Source organism: Dendropsophus ebraccatus, chromosome 7 (genome assembly GCF_027789765.1).
Source record: "Dendropsophus ebraccatus isolate aDenEbr1 chromosome 7, aDenEbr1.pat, whole genome shotgun sequence".
NCBI classification, from domain to species: Eukaryota; Metazoa; Chordata; class Amphibia; order Anura; family Hylidae; genus Dendropsophus; species Dendropsophus ebraccatus.
The window spans coordinates 109,386,085-109,410,668 of NC_091460.1; the positions used below are offsets into that span (position 1 = coordinate 109,386,085).

A 24,584-nucleotide genomic window follows, 5' to 3' on the forward strand; every position below is an offset into this window, starting at 1 on the left:
CTTACGCCCGGATCGTACGCGGCGCCGTAAAAAATGAACCAGACCATTGTTTGCAAATGCCGTAACTTACGCCCGTAGCGTAACATGCGGTCCCGCACGTAGTGGTGATTTCTTCATTTTGCAAGCTTTTTGTGTCGATCCAAAAGGTTCTGTGGGGTGTCCGGGGCTAGGCGAAGATTTCCAAGTAAAAGACCGCTGTCAGATCGCTACGTAGGGCGCTCGGGAAGCGTAAGTAGACTACGGACGTAAGTTCGCGGTCCGTACGCAGCCGGCCGCAACTTGCGTAAATTCCCGGCCGGAGTTAAACACGTATATGTCCGGCCGCGAAAATATGCTGCCGGACATATACGTAGTGTGAACATAGCCTTAAAGTGCAAGTTGTGATTTTTTATTTTTTTTAAATCAACTGGTGTCAGAGAGTTCCATAGATTTATAATTTACCTCTATTTAAAAATCTCAAGCCTTCCAGTATGTATGAGCTGCTGTATGCACTGCAGGTAGTGGTATATTCTTTCCACTCTGACACAGCTCTCTGTTGCCACCTCTGTCTGTGACAGGAAGTGTCCAAAGCAGGAAAGGTTTTTTATGGGGATTTTCTACTGTTCTGGACTGTTCCTCTCATGGACAGAGGTGGCAGCAGAGAGCACTGTGTCAGACTTGAATGAATGCACCACTTCTTTCATTTATATAAAACTATATAACTTTCTGACACCAGTGGATTTGAAAGGAATTTTTGTTAGCTGGAGTATCCCTTTAAAGCATGATCATCTTATCTAATACTTTCAAAAATCTGTATGTTTGTCTTCTAATTAATCCCGGGCTCCAGGCAGTTGGAGTAATTCCTCTTGTCTCCCAAAACAATCTGTTACTTGATCTAGATGCTGCTTCTCTGTCTGTCACAACGATGTTAGAGATGTTGACAATCACACGACAATCCAATTAAACCAGACAATCTTTGCTAATTACAGTATTTAGGGATCTTAGAAATCTGCCTAACCGCTCACCTTTTGTCCTTTCATGAATCCTAACCACACTCTCTCTTTTCTTGTGTCATTGGCAAGTTTGCAATACACTGGATACTGTATACTCTGAATAAACAGTAAGTAAGTAAGTAGGTAATACTCGACAAAGGCTCATGGTGAGCCGAAACGTTGTACGTGTACGTATATAAATATATATATATATATATATATATATATATATATACTAGACTGCTCAATAAAAGCTTGAAGATCACTTCACTTGGATGCTGTTGGACAGTGGCTTAGCTACTATAGAGGCAGACAAGGCAGCTGTTATGGGGCCCATGGTGGAGGGGGGCCTGGAGATGCACAGGGAAGGTAAGAGCCATCCTGAGTCATGTATTGCGGTGTGTATATGACCCAAAGTTCACTTACATGCAGCAACACAAAAAAGGGTTAAAAAGCAGAAGACAAGGAGATCTCTGCTTCACTGCTCTTATGACTCCTGACCTCTGTACTCCAGGGGTTATCCGTGCATGAGCAGTGAAGCACAGGGTCTAAGTAGAAGGTAGTCTGCTCCTGCACTTATGTATTTAAACATAAGGGCTCCTAATTGGCCCTTATAGTTAAATACATTCAACTGAGCCATTGGCTCTCTGCTCTGCCAGTTACCCTTGGCAGGATTTTATTTTTTGGCCACATCTCTGAGCATATATGCAATGCTTTGTGCTGTGTTTAGGGGAGGGGAGCCCTCATACAGTTTTTGCTATGGGGCCCCATAAATCCTAAACACGCCACTGCTGTTGGACACTCCATTTACTTGTAGTGCTACCCACTTCGTGGGATGGTGGGTTTACCAGCAAGCATTCAAAACTCTGCTATTACAGGGGGAGCTATAGGTGCTGTTAGACCTTTGTTTCCAGTGACAGGTATCTCAGTCCATCTCTGTATGCTACTACAGGAAAGGCTGTCAGTCATTCAGCAAAACCACCCAGTCATTTTCTACCTTTCAAATTAAACGGAATCTTTTTACATAAAACTGTGTTTCTACCCACTCAGCTCCCTGTATGATGGCTATGATGCTGGTATATGGGACAGCATCATCATTGCGACAGGTTCTTATTATCTTTTATCTAGTCATCTCATGAGGATTCCAACACTTCCTATACTAAGCCATATGCCAGTGAAATACACATTTCCAATAATATCAGCATTTATATTTTTTATTGACTTTACTAATGTAAAATGAATTGTAGTTATTGAGTACATCATTGATTTTAGCATCTCCAGTGCATCTCGTATATACATTAAAGCTTAAATGTTATAATTTGTGCCTTGCTTTTTGCCAGCAAGTAAAGTCCTACAAAGCTGATAATTTACATTGATTCCAAAGCCAAAATCTGAAACATCCTAATAATTTGTTTAGCACAGAAAATTAGCCATTGAATTTCCTTTTTTTTTATATCAATTTTCATTTTTTTCAATGGGCAAATGATATTTGAAAGTTACTAAACATCTTTGTACAAAGTCATATTGTAAGAACTCATGGTAGCCAAGATTGAGAGTACATTCTGCACTTGAAATATGTTGGCTGATACTCTGGGGAATAGCATGTTGCTTGTTCAATTATCAATGATTTTTTAGAAGTTTATACATCACTATTAAAACATTGCAAGAAGTATTCATACAAACAGGGCCGGCTTTGGGCGGCAGGGACAAACTGGGTAATTGCCCAGGGCCCCCAACCTCTACTTGTTCATAGATTAGACTGGCAAAGCCATAGACACTATAACTTTCCACTGAATTTCCTCCCTGTTTTTTTCATGGGGCCTTACACTTGTAGCTTAGCTGTGGGCCCCAAAGACTAGGAGGCTGATAGGCCCCCTGCCACACTGAGCTGATACCCCTGGCTGCCAGCAGTGTGTCCTCTGAGGTAAGCAGCTCCCACTGCTCCTACAAGTTAAAGATGAAGCACAAATCCTGCAGATAAACTGTAACAAGGTAGGAGAAAGTGGATCAGGTAATCATCCGGTGATTACCTGATCCAGCCACCTCATCCCCTATGTTGATGTTTCAGTGCCAGAACTCACTGTGCCAGCCTACCACCAGAGCTCAGTTACTACAGACTATCAGAATTGGCAGCTCATGTCACCAGTAGGGGATCATATCTCCCTGGTGGCCTCCTCTAACAGCACCCCTCTCCCCTCTGCCAGTTTCAATATGCCAGCTACAGTTGTGCTCAAAAGTTTACATACCCTAGCAGAATTTTTGCTTTCATGTCCTTTTTTTTTAGCGATAGGAATGATAACACAAAAATGTTTTTCCACTTATGGTTAGTAGTTGGGTGAAGCCATTTATTGTCAAAGTATTGTCATACTGTGGATGAGGCTCTTTATATTCTCAGATGGTAAAGCTGATTCTTTTTGGCAAAAAGCCTCCAGTTCCTGTGAATTCCAGAGCTGTCTTGCATGAACTGCGCACTTGAGATCTCCCCAGAGTGGCTCAATAATATTGAGGTCAGGAGACTCAGATGGCCACTCCAGAACCTTCACTTTGTTCTGATATTTAAGGAATTTGACCCACAAAAATTTCAGTCACAACTGCCAGGAAAATATCTAATGCCATCTAATAATGGAAAATGAAGCAGCATTTCTTAGTAACCAGGTGGTGCCAGCAAACCCAGGTCTCAGCCAAAAACCAAATAAATATATCCAGAGATAATCCACGCCACTCCAATACTTTTGATTCAAATTGTGAGGTTTATTCAATTCAAAAAGTATGGTGCAGCAATCCAATACTCAACGTTTTGAAAATTAAGCCCCGCCCTGAATTGCCCTGCTGTATTCACTAAGAAATGCATGCCTAACCTGTGCTTGCCCCACGGCAGGAACAGAAATTTACAGCTGTTCCTGAGGAGTCCTTTATTTTGCCATGATTGCCCCCCGCCCATGGCATACGGCTGGCATATGTCAGAGAGAAGGGGCGAATCTGCGCCTTCTCCCTGGGGTATGCCAGTGGTACAGATTTCATTAATGTCTCCCAAAGGGTGTTAGACCATCAGTAACTCCATGTAGGAAGCTTACACTTGTGTTGGAATGAACTCCAGGCAGGGGTTAACTGCAGCTAAATTAAAAGAAAAAACAAATCAAAAAGAGTTAACTCACCTGGGACCCGTTCCTGGCATCCACACATCTCCTGTACCGTTCCTAGTGCAGGCAGTGTGGCGTACACTGCCCGTGCCGGAGATCCCCGAAGCTCTCTTGGGCAGCCAAACGTCTCATCGGAGAAGCTTGGAGACGCTTGGCTGCCGGGAAAGCTTCGTGAGAGCGGCAGAGGCTTTGGGAACTTCCGGCGCCTCTGTCATTCTCCCAAAGCTCTCCTGGCATCTGAGCGTCTCATAGATTCTCACACTGCCTGCGCTGGAAACGGGACAGGAGACGCGCGGCTGCCAGGAAGGGGTCTCAGGTGAGATAACAGTTTTTTTTTTTATAGTGGTCACCCCATACGGTGGGGATGCAGCCATTTTTGAGCCCCCCCACCATATGGGGCAACCGTACCCGGCGTATAAGACGACCCCCAACTTCTAAGAAGACTCCCAACTTCTAAGCAGACTCAATCAGCGGAGAGGCCATAAGTATAACCCCCCGGCAGCCCTAGAAACCGATCGGCATCCCTGTCCTTCACTGCGGGGGTGCCGATTGGAGCCCTTACAGGTCCGGCACATCCATCTTCTCCAGGCAGCCAGATTCAAATCCTGGGTTTGCACAAACCCGAACTTGCTGCCTACTAGTCTGGACAATATGCACATCAAACTCTTTAGCTCAGACTGAAGAGCAGAAATATGCAGGTCCTAGCTGCAGATGACATTCTGGTAGGCGCATGTTGGTGGATTAGTATGTGGAACAGTATAGAAACTGGGATACACATCCACTCAGCCAAGTTTGTAACCACATCCCCCTTGGTAATTTTTCTTTTAATTCAGCAGCTGTGCAGGATCATTACTGTTATATTTTACTAATTCAGATGATTGGAGCTCCAGGCATTGTGTACAGTACCACAGGTTGAAATCTTTGTGGTACTGTACTGACACAGCCGCACGACTCCAATAATCTGTTCCGTCGCACACTTTCCTTATATACGGTCCGTGCACAGTACGTGTGCTTGAGGCCTATGTCTTGGGTCAGCATAGGTAAAGGTTATGAGAAAATGCAGCCTGGATTTAACTTAGCTGATTTCTTAAAATTTTCACTTCGAAAAGCAGTAATGAGTATAGGGTACTACAGGTAATGCCAGTCTTGGCTCATTCCGCTGTGGCTTGTCATTTGAACAGCTAGTGTCTCCATGTTGAAGAGCCTGTTTAATACAGGAGAATGAAATGATTTAATTATCTCAGTGAGCAATAAAGGAGGATAACAGTTACACTTCCTTTGAAATTTGCACTGTTGCTACTGTACATGCTGTGTAGATTGTGCTTTTGTGCAGTCTTTTCATGCCTGGGCTAGGAAATAATTACAACAGCTGTGTTTATAGCATTCCTTACATCTGCTCTGCAACTCCGAGTGGAATACAGCATTGTATAGGCCGCAGTAACCCAATCACACATCATAAAAATCAACTGGTAACCAGGGCTTAAAGGGGAGCTTCTGAGATAATACCATTCATAAAATAGGGCAGTCCATCACTATCAGCTGTTTAAGAATTATTACATTAATAGTTTTTTTTCCTTTATGGAGGACAACTATAAATTTATTACTGTACCTGATAACCTTTTTTTTTTTTTTTTTTTTATTTCTGTGCTTAGTGGTATGGGTACTATTGTGGATCCCATGAGTATTGTCAAACAGCTTTTACAGGATTCCTGGTCAGCTTTATTAACCTGTGATCTCAGGGAGTGTGCCTATACTCCATGACTTCCTAAAGGCAGCAATAGTATATTGATTTTAAAGTGAATGTACCACTAGGTACATCGCTGGGTGTTTTTTTTTACATAAACAGACCAGCGTGGAGATGCTGATGCCACAGTACTTTTTTACCCGCAACCTGGTTCCCGTGCATGGCGCTGATCTGTTACCAAGCACCGACCAGTCATGAAGCATTGGAGGTGAGCCGCTGGCCCTCAGTGTGACAATCTCCCCATTCCTCTGTGAAACAACTCTATTGATTCTAATGGAGCCACATTACAGAGGGGTGGGAGTTTCCTCACAGTGGGGGTCGACAGGCCGCCTCCAGTAGCGGGCCCGCCGCCCCCCAGTGGTGCTCAGCAATAGACTGGTGCTGTGCATGGAAACTGGACGGCAGTTCAAAAAAAGGACCACGGCACCATGATACCTGTGCCGGTGCCAATATGTTCATGTACAAAATACCAAGCAATGTACCTAGTGCTACATTTGCTTTAACTCCTCACCCTTGCAGGTTGTTTTAGCATTTTTCTGTTTTGTATGTAATCAGACATGTCAAAAGTTAGTGATCAGAGGGGGTCTCATTGCTGGCACCTGCTCCAAAGAGATATAGCCAGGGAGAAATCATGGCGCCATCCTCTCCCGGACAGTGGTTTAAAATGTCAAAATTTCCCATAGACTTCTATGGGGAATTTTGATGGACTGCACTGCTGGCCGAGGATTTTATTGCACTGCTGCAATCTTTCCCTGGCTACATCTCTTGATCAGAGCAGGTGTCAGCAGTGAGACCCGCTCTGATCAATAACTTTTGACATGTCATCAGACATGTCAAAAGTTAGTTCTTATGATAGGTGTCATAATTCAAATGATATAGCAATTTATTGCATTATAATTGGCCCATGTTAAAGAGAAAATTTTTATTTAAGTTTTGTATTGCCCGCTAAAAGTTACAAAGTTACAAAGATACAAATCCCCAATATACACTTATTACGAGAAATGCTTATAAAGTGCTTTTTTCCCTGCAGTTACTACTGCATCAAGGCTTCACTTCCTGGATAAAATGGTGATGTCACAACCCGACTCCCAGAGCTGTGCGGGCTGTGGCTGCTGGAGAGGATGATGGCAGGGGGACACTGAGGGACACAGGGCACTGGAGGGACACTGAGCATCCCCCTGCCATCATCCTCTCCAGCAGCCACAGCCGCACAGCTCTGGGAGTCGGGTCGTGACATCACTATCTTATCCAGGAAGTGAAGCCTTGATGCAGTAGTAAGTGCAGGGAAAAAAGCACTTTATGAGAATTTCCTGTAATAAGTGTATATTGGTGATTTGAATAACTTTTGGGGGCAATGCAATACTTTAAGAGTGCGTTCACACGTACAGGATCTGAAGCAGATCCGCAGCTGATTTGATGGCCCAGAATGGATTTGCTTTGAATCTGCAGCTTCAAATCTGCGCCATCAAATCTGCTGCAGACCCTGTACGTGTGAACGCACCCTAATAAAAATTTTCGCCAGATTTCTCCTTTAAGAGTTTCCCAGATTGCACTTGCGTGGAATGCTCACTCATCGAACATTTATAGGACAAGCCAGGATGCCAACTTTACAAACCAACAGTGTGCATTACTACAGGTCCACACATCCATATGGTCTGTGATTGTGGTCAGTACATAGATGTGCTGCCTGCAATTATGGACCTCAGACTTGGGAAAGGAAATAAATTATATGGTGTGTGGACTGCAAATGCTCTATAATGCTCTATAATGCTGGGGGGGGGGGGGGGTGTTAACCTGAGGTCAAGTTGCTGATGACCTCACTGTGATAAACCCTCCAAGCATTAAAGCGCCCACACAGTTCTCTGTGTCTTCAGCAGAAAGCAGCAGGCTCAGGACTGGGGGAAGAAGACTGAGAAGATATTAAAAGTATAGAACAAATTGTTAGTTTCCAGGAGGGGGGATGATTCAACATGTATTTTACCAGAATACCCCTTTAAAGTGTTATTTTGTAGTATAAAGGGAAAACACAATTTTATGACTGACAGGCATCTGAGGACCTAGGGAAAGGAAAGCAGCACTCAAAAATAAAGTCTTTTTATTGTTAGTGATGCAACATAACTACAGCATGAGGGATGGGAGACACATAGCAGGAGCCTTACTAGCAATGGCTATTTTGGGCACAAGCACTTCTTCCTGGATAAAAGTGCAATGAGCTTAGGAATAGTAGCAAACTCTTATGCTAAGCCTAGGGTAATGAATGTAGGTCATGAATTGTAAATTAATTTAGTTACAATTATATTAGTTTGAATTTTTAAGAGTTATATAACAATAATTTACATTAACAAATACTGATTTAACATTTAATCTCGTCCTAGATGTTAAATACTACATCCAAAATTGGAAAAATTGAAATTCCACATTTGTTGTAATGAAAGAACACTGTGGCCCAGATTTATCAATCTGAGACAAAAATATGTGTGATATGCCTATAGCAATCTGAGAAATAATAGCTGAACTCTGATTGGTTGCTACGGGCAAATCAGTCATTTTTTTTTTTTAAATCTGGGCCAGTTCTTTCAGGACATTAATGAGGTACTCTGGTGAAATTGTCTTTCAAATCAAATGGTGTCAGAAAGTTGTATAGATTTATAATTTACTTCTACTTAAAAATCTCAAGCCTTCCAGTACTTATCAGCTGCTGTGTGTCCTGCAGAAAGTGGTGTATTCTTTCCAGTCTGACACAGTGCTCTCTGCTGCCACCTCTACCAGTGACAGAAAAGTTTTCTATGGGGAAAGTTGCTGTCATGGACAGACATGGCAGCAGAGAGCACTGTGTCAGAATGGAGAGAATACACCACTCTCTGAAGGACATAAAGCAGCTAATAAATACTGGAAGACTTGAGACTTTTAAATAGAAGTAATTTTAGAAGAAAATCTACATATCTGTTATGCCCATGCCTGTTCAGACCTTGGCAAGGTCCTCGGCTCATGGCATGTGGCCGAGACTGTGCTCTTAGTCATAATTTTATATTTGTACGCAGCCTCTGCATGCGGCGCATTTATCATTTTTCCGGAGGAAAAATTATATTGAAACCTACGCCAGCTCTGAGCTGGTGTAGGTTTCAAAATTTTCGCATGGAGGGGCTCTGTGCAATTGGGATTTATGTAGAAGCTGTGCGCCTCTACATAAATCCCCTGAACTCCGGAGCTACGGGGACATTTGTAAGCCCAGTGTAAAAAATGCCGGACTTCATAAATGTCCCCCTGTGTTTTTTTGCACTTCTCTGAACACTATCTGAACACAGCTCTACTCCTTCTGCTCTACTGATTGATATCTGCCATACCCGTCTCTTCTCTGCTGATTTCCCTCTGGTCACTTAACAGTTTACCTCTGTTTTGCTTAGGTGATTGACATCTGGTTCTTCCACTCACCCTTGTTGTGTCTGTTTCTGTGTGTCAGGTCCAATCACATCCTGAAATAAGTCCCTCATCTATAAAGTGTACTCGTGCCCTGATATCAACGCTGGCTATTAGACTAGTTTTTCTAGCGTGCAGGAGCCTCCATATCTTTACCTGACTATTCTCTTGGGTCCTGTTTTTGTACCTTGCTTTGTACTCCAGTCTGTTGACTATCCCTTGTATGTTAGTTTGTCTTGTCTTTGTTTCGTGTAATCACCTTATTAAAGTAGGGACTGTGTCTGTGGTTGTCAGCAGTGACCTAGGATTGTTGAGGCAAGTAGGCAGGGTCCGTTGATGGGAGCAGATTATGGCTCACTATCTGTGCCCTTCCCTGACCCTTCTTAGGCTACCATAACCTATGGTCATGTTAAAATCAGATACCAGTTAACGTGAAAGAAAAAAAAAATTGTTGGAGTACCCCTTTAATAGCACTTGTACATCTGTGCAGCAGAATAGCTGTAAAGGCTACAGAAGTAACAGTCGAAGCCAGGCCCTTTGGCTTAGGAGGCCTAAAGGTACCTCCACCGGATAAGAAGACACCAGTATTATCATTGGCAAATGGTAGGTGAAGGGCACTGGGGCTCAGAAACTGCAAGTTAAACTTCAAAGCGACTCTGTACCCACAATCTGACCCCCCTAAAACACTTGTACCTTCGCATAGCTGCTTTTAATCCAAGATCTGTCCTGCGGTCAGTTCGGCAGGTGATGCAGTTATTGTCCTAAAAAAATACTTTTAAACTTGAAGCCCGTGCCAAACGGGAGTATCTGTGCCCTAACTTTGCACCACCTCTCTGTCCCTCCTCCCCGCCCTCCTCCTCATTAGGAATGCTCCAGGCAGATTGCCTCCTATTCCCCACCTGTGGCAGCCCGGCACATGGGCTGGATCGTTAAGGACCTGGGCAATGTTCAGCATGGAGAAAATGTTTCACTGGCATTCCTAATGATGAAGAGAGTGGGAAGGAGGGATAGAGGGGTGGCGTAAAGTTAGGGCACAGATACTCCCATTTGGCACGGGGCTTCAAGTTTAAAAGTATTTTTTTAGGACAATAACTACATCACCTGCCGAACGGACCGCAGGACAGATCTTGGATTAAAAGCAGCTATCTGAAGGTACAAGTGGTTTGGTCGGGTCAGATTGTGGGTACAGAGTCGCTTTAAAGGGAGGGCAACACCGGAATTATTTTATTCATTACAGATAGATACTTTTCCCTTTTTTAATGTTTCTATTTTCTGATTGTAATTTTTTTTTTAGTATGATGATATGGGGCAGCCACCTAGCCTGAGCTGTTTTTAAAGCAGGCCTTGTCATTTAATGAGTGGCTGTAACGGTGTCCCTTCTCATAGACTGATGGCTGAGCAGGCTTGCCACGCCATGTCTCCGATCCTGGAAGCAGCCACAAAACTGACACGGGTGCAGAATAGTACTGAGCCGAGGGAGGTAAGTACATTCACCCCTCCCCTGGGGCATAGAGTCCTGTCTAGTCACCCCTTTAAGTGTTTAAAAACAGGGATCCTTCAGATTCACTACCATAGTCTAGCACAGAACAGTTTGCAGCACAAAGATTTCAGTAACTTGGAAAGAGAAACATAACAGTTTTCATCTAATTCATCCCTTTTACTTCCTCTTTACTTTGAAGTTTATAACTGACACTGCCAAGGGTCCTATAAAGGGGGCAACAGTGAAGTGCAAAGACACACAATGTCCTGATGACTGTAACTAGGAGAACATCTTACTATTTCAATGCGGCTTCCACTTTCTCTGCATGGATGTGTCTGATGTTATGACATAAAATAACAAGCCTGACCCAGAGAGCAGACAGCGAGTGAGATGATTTTCTCACATGAAATACCTTAATTGCTACCTCTGCTGCTCTTTTAATATAAAAATAATATCTAAAAAAAATCAAAGTTCTTTGAACACAATATAAAAATACTGAGAAAAGATAAAGCTAAGTATAATACAGTGATTCTAGGCAATAAAAATAGACAGTTGTTTCAGTCTATTCATATTGTGCACTCTATTATGGGAGTGATATTTATATATTTTAATATGTAGTAGTCTCTCTCTCTATAAATACTAGATTTATTCTAGTAAATAGTGAACAATAGGAATTTTATACTTTAAAATACTAATACCTAGGACAATCTATTTTAATTTTAATAATTAAAGGGGAACTCTGGTGATTTGTTTCTTCTTCAAATCAACTACATATAGATTTGTAATTCACTTTTATTTAAAAATCTCCAGTCTTCTAGTACTTACCAGCTGTTGTATGCCCTGCAGAAATTGGTGTATTCTTTCCAGTCTGATACAGTGCTCTCTGCTGCCACCTCTGTCCATGACAGGTACTGTCCAGAGCAGGAGAGGTTTTCTATGGGGATTTGCTACTGCTATGGACAGTTCCTGAAATGGACAGAGGCGGCAGCAGGGAGCACTGTGTCAGACTGGAAAGAATACACCACTTCCTGCAGGACATACAGCAGCAAATAAGTACTGGAAGACTATTTTTTTTTTTAAATAGAAGTAAATTACAAATCTATATAACTTTCTGACAGCAGTTAATTTGAATCCATCCACCATCCTCTCCTATATGGACAGTGACAGGCTCTATCTCCCAGATGGGTAGCGTGCCTAACTGCCATGAAGCTCCGCCTAGATGACACTGTGTACTGATAAAATTAAGGGATTTTAGAGCAGAAAGAAGACACAGACAAGTTGTATACAGGTATATATCGAATGTGCAGCATCTAAGCTTGAGAACAGCACATAGAGTAAGAGGGGTGACAATATCACTTTAAGGTTACAAACCCACTTGCCGGATCTGCAGCGAGTCTCCTTGCTGCGTTTTTGCAGGGAGACTCGCTGCAGATCCTGGCCCTATACTTTCAATAGCAGAGAAACTCGCAGCAGGGATGTACATCCCTGCTGCGATTTTGTCTGCAGCCCGCCCCATTAACCCCCGGCAGCCGGACATTATACATTACCGGGTCCCCGTTCCTGCTTGCTTCGGGGCTCCCGGTGTCTTCACAGCCCGCCCGGCCAATCAGTGTGCTGCGGCGGGAGCCGCCGAAGCAAGCAGGAGCCGGGATCAGGTAATGTATATCCTGCAGCCCCGATCGCCCGCAGCCCCCGGCCGCTTGATCGCCCGCAGCCCCCCAGCCCCTGGCCGCATGATCGCCCGCAGCCCCCGGCTGCACGATCGCCCGCTGGGGGCGATCGTGCGGCCGGGGTCTGCGATGCTGGGGGCGATCGTGAGGTCGGGGGCTGCGGGCGATCGTGAGGTCGGGGGCTGGGGGCGATCGGGGCTGCAGGATATACATTACCTGATCCCGGCTCCTGCTTGCTTCGGTGGCTCCCGGCACGTTCCGCCTGGCCAATCAGTGCGCTGCCCCGCCGCAGCGCACTGATTGGCGGGGCGGGCCGTGAAGACACCGGGAGCCCCAAAGCAAGCAGGAACGGGGACCCGGTAATGTATAATGTCCGGCGGCCGGGGGGTTAATGGGGCGGGCTGCAGACAAAATCGCAGCAGGGATGTACATCCCTGCTGCGAGTTTCTCTGCTATTGAAAGTATAGGGCCGGGATCTGCAGCGAGTCTCGCTGCAAAAACGCAGCAAGGAGACTCGCTGCAGATCCGGCAAGTGGGTTTGTAACCTAAATATAGTTATAGTCTAGGAAAGTTGTAGGAATATTGCAGGAACAGTTACATTTAGTTTGTCTAGTGCTTGTTTAGAATTAGTTGATGATCTAAGTAAAAATTGAGGAAAGGGGGAGCTAGATCCTATTTCTGGGTTTGTCTTTGTTTTGCCATCTTTTCTCTCATTCCCGCTGCACTCAGCATTTATTTGTATTATCATTCCAGTTTCAGTCATTATATGATAAGCTGCCATATGTTCTTGTAGCTTTCTGCCATTCTGCCATTGTTCTTGTAGCTTTCTGATATTGAAATGTGCTTGTATGTTTTTTCTTAGTTCTGTCTGCTAGTCAATTTGTTTTGCTCTACTGTAGGTTCTGAAGGTATTTAAAGGACAAGTACCACAAAATTGAAAAAAGGCAGGCAGGGGAGGTGCTGGAAAATAATAAACAAAGTAGGCTTTACCTATCTTCGTGCCCCATAGCGGCACTCCTGGGTCCATCTGACAGCTGCCCATGTCCTGCAGCTCTTCTAGCTACAATGTCACATACTTGGCTCAGTAATTGCCCGCTCAGCCAGTTAAAGATTATGGGGGAGATTTATCAAACATGGTGTAAAGTGAAACTGGCTCAGTTGCCCCTAGCAACCAATCAGATTCCACCTTTCATTCCTCACAGACTCTTTGGAAAATGAAAGGTGGGATCTGATTGGTTGCTAGGGGCAACTGAGCCAGTTTCACTTTACACCATGTTTGATAAATCTCCCACTATATTCTGCAGCTGCCAATGGGGCTGGCGCAATGGAGGCAAGAGGACTGGTAAGTTTATTATTTTCAGTTTTTTTTCAATTTCATGAGACTTTCACTTTAAAGAGACTCTGTCAGTAGGTTTAGGCTGTCCTATATTGGGGGTAGCATAAACTAATGACTGAGAATCTGAACAGAATGATGTATCACTTACATTGTTCTGTGCAGCTGATTTAGAGATATCCTGTTGAATAATATGGACAATAAGTAACCCAGTAACCCAGTAGTTCTCAATATTAATGAGAAGCAGAAAACCAGTTGCTGAGTGACAGTTGACCGCCTATACACAGCATGCATAGATAACTGCCAATCAGCAGCTGGAGGGGGGGGGGGGAAGGGGTGTGGCAAAAATCCCATTCTCCTGCATATAAGGAGAACGACTGAATTATGCTGCTTCATTTAAGGCAGCATAAACCTAGTGAAAGATTCCCTTTAACGTGTATCTGTCATTATAACTTTCAAAATCTAAATCAACAGTATATGTGAAATAAAGCAAGACTGCAATTTCCATCCATGAAAACCACGGCACTTCCTGTGTCCATTAGTGAGGGCAGGATTCAGCAGGTGGGGGGGGGGGCTATGCTAATGAACCCCCACTCAAAACCAAGCTGTCACAGGAGAGTCTATCAAGATTAGGCGGCCTACAGCTGTATCTATGTCCCCCAGGACTCCCTTAGGCTTCACCCACTGATATTCAAATGCTGAACGATCAGACGCGAGCATGTTCGAATTGAGTTCATCTCTAGTTATTGTAGCTACACAGGGTGCAGCTGTATTTTCTAATATATTGATTTAGCAGGGATATTCAGCAGCAATGTTACTTGTACACTATGGGGAAGATTTATCAAACATGGAGTAAAGTGAAACAGGCTCAGTTGCCCCTAGCAACCAATCAGATTCCACCTTTCATTCCTCACAGACTCTTTGGAAAATGAAAGGTGAAATCTGATTGGTTGCTAGGGGCAACTAAGGCAGTTTCACTTTACACCATGTTTGATAAATCTCCCCCTATGTGGTTATATTATTTAGACAATATATGGTACACAATAGGAAGGGGTTTAACCTCTTAACGACGCATGACGGGTATACCCGTCATGCGGCCGTTAAGAGTAAATAGAGAGGGCTCCCGGCGTGAGCCCTCTCTGCAGCGCGCGGTCCCCGGTTGCTAAGTGCAGCCAGGGACCGCGTGTATTAGCCGGCGCGGCCGATCGCCGCGGCCGGCTAATTAACTATTCAAATGCCGCTGTCAAAGCTGACAGCTGCATTTGAATAGCAGCTGTGCCCCCTCTCCCTGGTGTCCAGTGGGGGATCTCCGTTGGTGTCCAGAGGGGAGATCCGTTCTAATGACCCGGCCGAGGCTCAGCGTCGGAATCACGCTGATCCCGGATCGGCAATCTATTCAGATGGTCTGCAGCAGACCATTATAATAGAGCACCGATCTGATGGATCATTGCTCTATTATATACACAGGATTGATCTCAATGGGAGATCAGTTCTGTGTATATAGAAGTCCCCCCGGGGGCTTCATATTACTGTAAGGGAAAGTTAAAAAAAGTGTTTTTATTAATAAAAAATCCCCTCCCCTAATAAAAGTCTGAATCACCCCCCTTTTCCCATTTTACAAATAAAAATAAATAAATAAACATGTTTTTTTATCACCGCGTGTGTAATTGCCCGAACTATTAATTAATCACATTCCTGATCTCGCACGGTAAACGGTGTAAGCGCAAAAAAATCCCAAAGTTCAAAATTGCGCATTTTTGGTCGCATCAAATCCAGAATAAATGTAATATAAAGCGATCAAAAAGTCGTATATATGCGCAATCAAGGTACCTATAGAAAGAACACATCATGGCGCAAAAAATGACACCTACCTAATGATACCTGGGGCTATAGACCAAAGGATAAAATGGGGCCTGGGGCTATAAGACCAAAGGATAAAAGCGCTATAAGCCTGGGAATGGAGCGATTTTAAGGAACGTATATTTGTTAACAATGGTTTTAATTCTTTACAGGCCATCAGGTACAATAAAAGTTATACATGTTATATATCGTTTTAATCGTAATGACTTGAGGAACATATATAACAACTAGGTTTTTCCATAGGACACACGGCGTAAAAATGAAGCCCCCCCCAAAGAAAAATAATTGCAAGTTTTTTTTCAATTTCACTGCGCATGTAATTTTTTTCTGGTTTCGCAGCATATTTTATGGAAAAATTCAGCCTGTCATTGCGAAGTACAATTAGTGACGCAAAAAATAAGGGCTCATGTGGGTCTGTAGGTGTAAAATGCAAGTGCTATGGCCTTTTAAGCACATGGAGGAAAAAACTAAAACGCAAAAACGAAAGTTAGCACGGTCCTTAAAGGGTTAAGGAGGTGGTATTACACAGGGCACCACATTTTTATTTAACTCATTTTTAATAAAAATAATATAATAGGAGTACAGTACAATATCTCAATAAAAAGGCAACTTACATGTCACTTACAGACTTCTAAATCACTCCACATTACAATCCTGGTATAGCGACAGCAATGTTAGGTGAAGTGGTGTAATAAAACTCGGTGTAACCATACATTATGCAATAAAAAACATGTGTTGACAACAGAACATGTCACATTAGATGAACTCAACAAAGCAGCAACATACATAAATGTATATACAAAAGCATGTTGGTAAAGAAAATAACAATTAGTCTAGGTACAGGTAAGTGGGTCATTACAGGGTTACATCTCTTAGAGTGGTGTCCGGGGGGGGGGGGGGGGGTGGAGGGGTGTCATGTAAGATATTTTATGTGGGCTGGAAGCAGGGGCGTAGCTACGACTTATGGGGCCCCATAGCAAGAAATTGAATGGGGCCCCTTGAATCCTGTATGATCCCCACCCCATACTCCCATGATCTGGCGCAGTCCCGCGGGGCCCCGTTCTGCCAGATCCCTTGTATATGACTAAAGTCACTGCTGCGCCAGGGATCTGGAAGAACGGAATGAGGGACCGCGCAGGGTCATATGAGTATTGGGAGGTAACAAAGATACTGGGAGAGGATGGAGCTAGCGGGTGCTGTTAGCCGTAGCTACAGTACCATGGAGGTAGACCATGTCTCGCTGGAGGGGCCCAGGTCCCCCTGCCACATGGGCCCCATAGCAGTTGCATGGTCTGCCTCTATGGTAGCTACGCCACTGGCTGGAAGGGTGCTTTATCTGCCAGGGCTGCTTTTTAGTCCCAGTCTGCCCCTATATTAGACCGTCATTAGGAGCCCAGTTACAATGACAACCTGTAGGCTCTTCAGCTACTGCCTGTAATTTGTAGGTTGTAGTGAGTACTTCCTAACAGCAATGTATATATGGTGCACGTGGGAAAGGGGCTATTTTTAGTGCAAAAATAAGACTTTGGATAAGGAAGAATGTGTTAATGATGTCTGGGAACATGGGGATGTACTCTTTTATTATTGACTTTCATTATTTACTAAATGTGAGTATTATAAGGTTACATATCATGCTGCATGTCCTCCAGTGACTCTGCATATACATAATCTATACCATTTATTAAAAAATATATATATGAAACGTAATATGTCTCCATACGGTACCTAGAAAAAAAATGAAGTGTAATTGTTTTGTTCAAATGCCTAAGAGCAGGTCAAGTTTTGTGTTCAGGGGCACTGAAAGTTTTATTGAACATTGGGGATGTATTAGTGTAGGATTGCTGAACCTCTTCAAACTGCCGGGTATTTCATTTTCTACTATTTCATTACACATTACCTCCAAAGAGACTTAACCTATGTTCTTTTGAGTTTTGCAATATAATAGTTATAAAGGAGATTATTTTGGAGGAAAATTATACTTAAAGCAATAGCAGTTTTATTCATTCTACTTGGAAACATAACTTGGAAAGCTAATGATGTATATAGATATTTCATAGAGGTTTTTATAAGGTACGTTTCAAAATTGCAATGCGTGTATTTAATAAACTGTATGACATGTGTTTACATGAAACCAATTTTACTTAACGGTGTACAAAAAATTTAGTAGAATGAATGCTTTCTCAGCAAGACTTTTTTTCTTTTGCATAAGATTCCAGCTCTGCAGGCTTCATTTATAATGTTCAGTTTTTATATATTACCACAATACTCTTACTGACCAAATCCAGTAAACAAAGACCAATAATACCAGTATACAAGGGGCAAATATTATCGCCACACCCTGATCACTACTATTAGCATCATACTGTAACTAAACAAATCAAGTATACTAACAGCAATAATGCCAACAGTACCAGTTAACCAGGGACAAATTAACCACCACATAATGACTAATACCACTAAATACTGACTAATATTACCACTCTGCTACTGAATAAAATCTACTAGAAGACCAATATCCCTTCATACAGTGACCATATAGAGATAGACACCCATATTCTTCATATTTCCTTGGTACATCTCCCCTACAATAGGCCTCTCAGTGCATATCCCATATAGAAAATAGCCCCTCTGTTCAGGACACATACAGCAGATATCCCCCCCTGTGCATTCCCTATTAAAATAGGCTCCTCTGTGCAGCTACCATACAGTAGATGGCCCCCTCTAGAAGTCCCCATGTAGCAGATTGCTCCCTCTTTGCAACCCCTATGTAGTAAATGGCACCCTCTCTGCATTCCCCATATGATAGATGGCCCCCCTTTTTTTTAAGGGATATTTTCATATGCAGAACTTTCAGTTCCACACCACTGCCTACCTTCGCTAAACCAACCAATCTCCTACTGGGATTGTATAGGAAACAGAATCTGTGTTAAATTCTTATAGGGTACCTGCCACAGTTAATTCAAAGAATTACGGGCAGCTGACCTGATACGGTCAACATAGCATCAGAGCAATTGGTATTAGTAATGGAGGGGGGGTCTCTACTCCCTGCCAGAATCCCTGTGGATTTGGTCTATCAGTGAACAAAGTGCAAGACAAGAGAAAACAGTGGTTCCGTATGGCATTTCTGATGGACAAGAGCACCATATCGAACCACTGTTTTCTCTTATCTTCCCCTTCTCCCACTGGAATTACACACGCTTCAAGGGAAAATCCACGGAGTCCATGGAGTTGTGTGGGATCTCAGAGGGAGACAGAGAAGCCATGAAAATTGCATACTTACCGCCCTTAAGGTCCTGATCAGCTGAGCAACGTGATAGCCCAGCCATGCAGGACAGATAGAAGAGCAGTGGTCGGGAACATAGGCAATGAGCTGTAAGAGAATATCCCTTTAATTTAAGCTCCTTTTTATTAAAAAGCAAAAGCATACAGAATGGTGTCAATACAATGTTGATAAAATCCATTGTCCTGACAATACAACATGTGGAGCTATGAAAATGTTGTAACATCATTCCATTCCAATGCTAAGGATTTAACTTTAAACAAATGTGGTATATTGGCGTGTAGCAGGCTTGGATAAAGAACAAAAATGATGAAGTGCGCACACAAAGTGTCATGTCATATGAGTTAAAGTGAATCCTCAGGGGTGGGTTGATGGCAAGTTTACTACAGCTGTGTTAAATAGGGTAGTTGGCTGTGCTGTTAGATACCGTTGCGGCAACTGTACAGCATATTATCATATACCATGAGGACACATTTTTGGCTTATGTTTGGCTATTAAAGTCTACTGGCATGTCGGCATGTGTATAAGGAGCTCATGGCGAACACACCATATGTGTTCTCTTAACCTGGAAGTATTTTGGCTCTATGGTTTTGAAAACGGCACCCATATTAATGTGTGCTGTTTAAATGTGAAGAACACTCGGTTTATGGCAACAATTAAGATTCTACACATATAGAATATATAATCCTGTGTACATATAAATATGGGATCTCGTGTGTACAGTATCTATTTTCACATATGTTTCCTATAACGCAGAAAGCAGACACCTTGATTTGTAAAATTTCCAGGCTTTTATGTTGAGTTGCTGGCTCAGCAGTGTTTACAGTGGTAATGGCCTAAGTCTCGGAGGTCACTTGTTATGTATGATGTGTTTAGTTACCATTCATGAAGATTTGGGAAGTAGTGTTTTTGTGAAAAACTAAGAACCCCCAGTTCACTGTAACTCTGTACCTATGCATGAATCAGTTCTTGGTGTTTGGCTCCTAATGACTTTTTAGCACCCATATGGTATTTATTCCTCTTTTAGCTTTGTTCTTTATTCAACTTTTTTTTGTGTTTGTGTGTGATTGTGTAAAAAACAGGAAAATGTGTTTATTGGCTGGATTGTTTTAAGTAAAATTTTAAAGGCTGATTTTGTTGGATTTTTCAACTAGTCTGCAATCTATGCTGGTACTGGAATGTTTATAGTTACAGCATCTATTGTGGAGCCCGGGGATACAGGAATTTTTTTCCCTTTTTTAAGGGTGCCTTCACACGCACAGAGTTAGCAGATGATTTCACACTGCCAGTTTCGCAGTGGAATCCGCTGTGTTCCTAAGTACCATTATAGCCTATAGTCTATTCCATTTTCGCAATGGGTTGTCTTTCTGCTGCAATAATGTAGTGACTGCTTTGTTTACCAGGGGTGTAACTAGGATTCATGGGGCCCCATGGCCAAAACACAGTATGGGACCCATAGTGTCTAGTGTGGTGAGAGTTACTGCCAGGTGGATAAGCCTTTTGCAGCTAGAAAAAACATGGTGTAATGAAATATAGTTCTGCTCCCTCCAAAGCACTCTCACAGAAGAACCTGGATCCCAATCCACATGCGTCCCTCTGTCATCCCCAACAGTCTCAGCCAGTGTCAGAGCGCTGTACAATGGAGGCAGGCCAGGGCCCCCCTGCTGCATGGGACCCATAGCTGGAAAGAATATATCCCTTCCTGCAGGACATACAGTAGCTGATAAGTACTGGAAGACTGGAGATTTTTAAATAGAAGTAAATTACAAACCTAAATAACTTACTGTCACCAGCTAATCTGAATATTTTATTCGCTAGTGTACCCCTTTAAATTTATATTGGGACTTCTCTCGTTTGGCTTAATTTTACTTTACTTTTCCTCCTACACAATTGATTAGCTGATAGATGCCGGTGACTGATATTATTTCTCTTCTCCACCTTACTCTCCTTATTCTTTTTTTCTGTCCAAAGTTCCCCTATTACATTTATTACACTGGTATCCCTTCTATGAACCCTCTCTAGCTCTGCTAAATCTTTCTTGTACACAATGACTAGTGATTTGTACACAATGACTAGTGATACTATGGTAGAACCATTTCTTTGTCATGTGCATCTATACCTGTTGTGATGCACCCCGTGATCTTATTTGCCTTGGCAGCAGCTGACTGACATTAGTTGCTGCAGTTAAATTCGCTGTCAACTAAACTCCCAAGTCCTTTTCCATAACAGTCCTGCCTAGTGTTTTCCCATTTAGTACGTAATCCCATCTGGGATTTTCTTTCCCATGTGCATAGCCTTACATTTATCAGTGTTGAACCTTCTCTGCTACGTATCAGCCAAAAACCCCAACCTATCCAGATCAATTTGTAACAGTGTCCTCTATTGTATTAACTGCTTGACGCAGTTTAGTATCATCAGCAAAAATGTACACTTTACTGTGCAATCCCTGTACAAGGTCATTATTAAATATACTAAAGAAATTAAGGTGCAAAAAAGACCCATGTGGTACCCCACTAGTAACAGTGACCCCCTCAGAGTCTGTATCATTAATAACCACTCTTTCTTATCACTAAGCCAGCCACTGGACCAAAGCATTCTCAATTTATGTAACAACCCTTTATGTGTACACAAGATCAAATGCTTTGGAAAAATCAATATACATTGGTGCCTTGGATTACGAGCATAATCCGTTCCCGGACTGTGCTTGTAATCCAAATCACTCTGAAACCAAAGCAAATTTTCCCATAAGGAATCATTAAAATGCAGACAAATGGTTCCACACTGCAAAAATAATGATTGTTTATTCTGAATAACAGGTAAAACAAACATTTAGAAAGCTAGATGTGTCATATTATAAGTTACTGTAGAGTATAGCCAAGCAGCACGTGGAATATAATGTATAGTAAGTGCATAAGAATGAAAAAACAACAGCAGTTTGTAGATACAGAATGGAGGTACATATCCCCATAATGCAGTAGCGTAGTATAACAGGCTAGAATAGAGAAGCAGGGCTGCTGTCAGAGGTCTGTGTGGTCACATGACAGCAATGGGGAAGCCATGTGTGTTCAGCATGGACCAATCAGGAAGTGAGAATCACAGAGCTGTGCAGGAGGGCAGTGACAGAAACCTTACTATACAGCAGTGTGAATGTCTGAGTGTGAGTGCATGCACATTATAGCGACAGTGTGTATAGCTGAGTGTGAGTGCAGGCACATTATAGCAGCAGTGTGTATAGCTGAGTGTAAGTGCAGGCACATTATAGCAGCAGTGTGTATAGCAGAGTGTGAGTGAAGGCACATTATAGCAGCAGTGTGTATAGCTGAGTGTAAGTGCAGGCACAGTAAAGAAGTTAAGAGGATTGGAAACACCAGGGTTGACAGAGACTGCAGGAGCATGAAGGAATGAGAAGGGCAGATGTGAGAACATAGATGCAGCACTCTCTCTCCGGGGAGAGAGAGGTTACAGCTATAGAGGGATTACCTCCATAGTCCTGTCCCCTGATGCAAGCTCCAGCCTAAAGTGGATCTGCTATGATTTGGAAGGTGAAGGAGACTTCCTGGGTCAGAGTACAGGGCTGTAGACCACACTTTGCAGACCATGCCCCTCCCCTACTCGAACTCCCACCCAGTACAGGGAGCTTTTAAACCAAGGCAATGCTCTTAAACCAAGTTACAATTTTGAAAAACTATGAGCTCTTCTTACAAAATGCTCTCAATCCAAGTTACTCTTAAACCAAGGTACCACTGTACCATATTTTTTGCTTTATAAGACGCACCGCTGGTTTAGACAACTGCTAATGCTAATTAAACTTCCCTGGTGGTCTTAGGAAGTGAAGGGGTCAATGCAGTGAAGAGATAAAAGTTTATTGAAATGACAGGGACAGGTTAAAACTCTCCATGACAGTACATTATACCCACACATATACACCCAGTTTTGCTGCATTATACGTACTCAGCTCTGCTACATCAAAACACACACACAAAGCTCTGCTACATCATACATACCCAGCTTGCATATATTGTATACACCCAGCTCTGCTACTTCAAAACACCCACACACAGCTCATTAGGGACATTAGGGAAGCTGACAGGGTGGTTTGACAGTGTTGGGCCATCTTGTCTGCAGAATATAAGACACAGGAACTTTTTACCAACATATCTTCTTGCTAAAAAGTGCATCTTAAAAAACAAAAAATCTTGAGATTTCCTCATAAAAGCTAAACAGGTTACTTTGACGGGACTGAACTCTCATAAACTCATGCAGATAACTTGTCTATAATTCTCAATTTGTGAGTATTGGTACCACATTTGCTAAGAGCAAATGTTGTATTTCTTATCAGGAGGCCCCAAAAGGCTTCAGAAAACCATCAAGATTTCCTCGCAGTTACCAGTTTTTACATTCAGGAAACCATTGACCACCACACCTCCACCAATCCTTCTGGATTAGCATAGGATCTCTCCACTGATCTGGAAGGTTCATGTGTGACAACAGGTACACTTTAAATCACATGGGGGAGCGGGGAAAACATACTCACCATAGCAGTAATCCTGCTGTCTTTACTATTGCAGCTCAGCCAACCAGCGGGAGAGGCAGGATTGCAGCCTCTGAATGGGTGAGCAGACTCTGTTCAGCCAATCAGTGCCTGCAGCAGCATTTCACCTCTGCCGCTGATTGGCTGAGAGGCAGTAGTGAAAAAAGATGGCTTACCAGAGCGGTAAGTATAATTTTTCCACTCCCCTCCCCATGAACAGAGTCTGGCCCCCTGGGGATAAACTAAAGACTGACACTGTCAGATTAACCAGGTACTCCTGGGGCACCTGGTTAAATACTCGAATCCCCTATTGCTTTCAGTGAGGTTTGTTACTCGTTGTGGATTGCAAAGGAGTTAAAGCATCTCTAACTTGTTCCCCCCAAACCGCCAGCACCGCGTTGTAGAGCTCCTCATGCCGTGCCCGGTTCAGGGATCAGCCTGTCTCCTTTTGTCAGTATTTAGAAGAAAAACTAATTTTATCATGCGGCAGGGCGGGTATTCAAACTGGCGTGGCCTAGAGCATCAGTGCCCTAGACATGTGGCGCCTCTCTTCCCACCTCCATCCAATCTTGGGGCATTCTGAAAGTGAAGGGAGATGGGAAGAGAGGCGCCACTCTAAGCCACGCCAGTTTGACTGCCTGCCCCGCCGCATTGATAAAAGTCGTTTTCCTTCTAAATACCAGCGCCGGGAGACAGGCCATCTCCCGAACCGGGCACAGCATGAGGAGTTCAGCAACACGGTGCCAGGGATTCGGGGGCGGTACAGAGTCGCTTTAGGAGAAAACAAGATCACGTTAATAGATACAGTAGTTATGTTCCTGCTGAAACATTGTTACAGCACCAGGGAAGCTTCTATTTAAAAATCTTAAGTCTTCCATTACTTATCAGATGCTGTATGTCCTGCAGTAAGTGGTGTATTCTTTCTAGTTTGACCCAGTGCTCTCTGCTTCCACCTCTGTTCATGACAGGAACTGTCCAGACATCCGTGCGCACCCGCATCAGAACTCTCCACTGCACACTATTGAGCGTGCTCAATAGTGTGCACTGACATGGTTTTCTACGGCCGCTATTCACTAAATAGCGGCTGCAGAAAACTGACATGTCAGCGAGGGATCCCGGCCGGAACGTATACTATGTGTATACGCTCCGGCCGGGATC

The 24,584-nt window shown here is 43.2% G+C and overlaps 1 protein-coding gene across 1 annotated transcript in view; it reads right to left on the reverse strand.

Moving 5' to 3' along the window:
• The window catches only part of LOC138796957 (uncharacterized), a 124,114-nt gene extending 110,152 nt beyond the window's left edge, over positions 1 to 13,962 (reverse strand). The window contains exon 1 of the mRNA XM_069976715.1: positions 13,907 to 13,962. The gene's annotated coding sequence lies outside the window, so the exon portion shown is untranslated. The remainder of the gene's footprint in view (positions 1 to 13,906) is intronic.
• Positions 13,963 to 24,584: the final 10,622 nt, after the last annotated feature.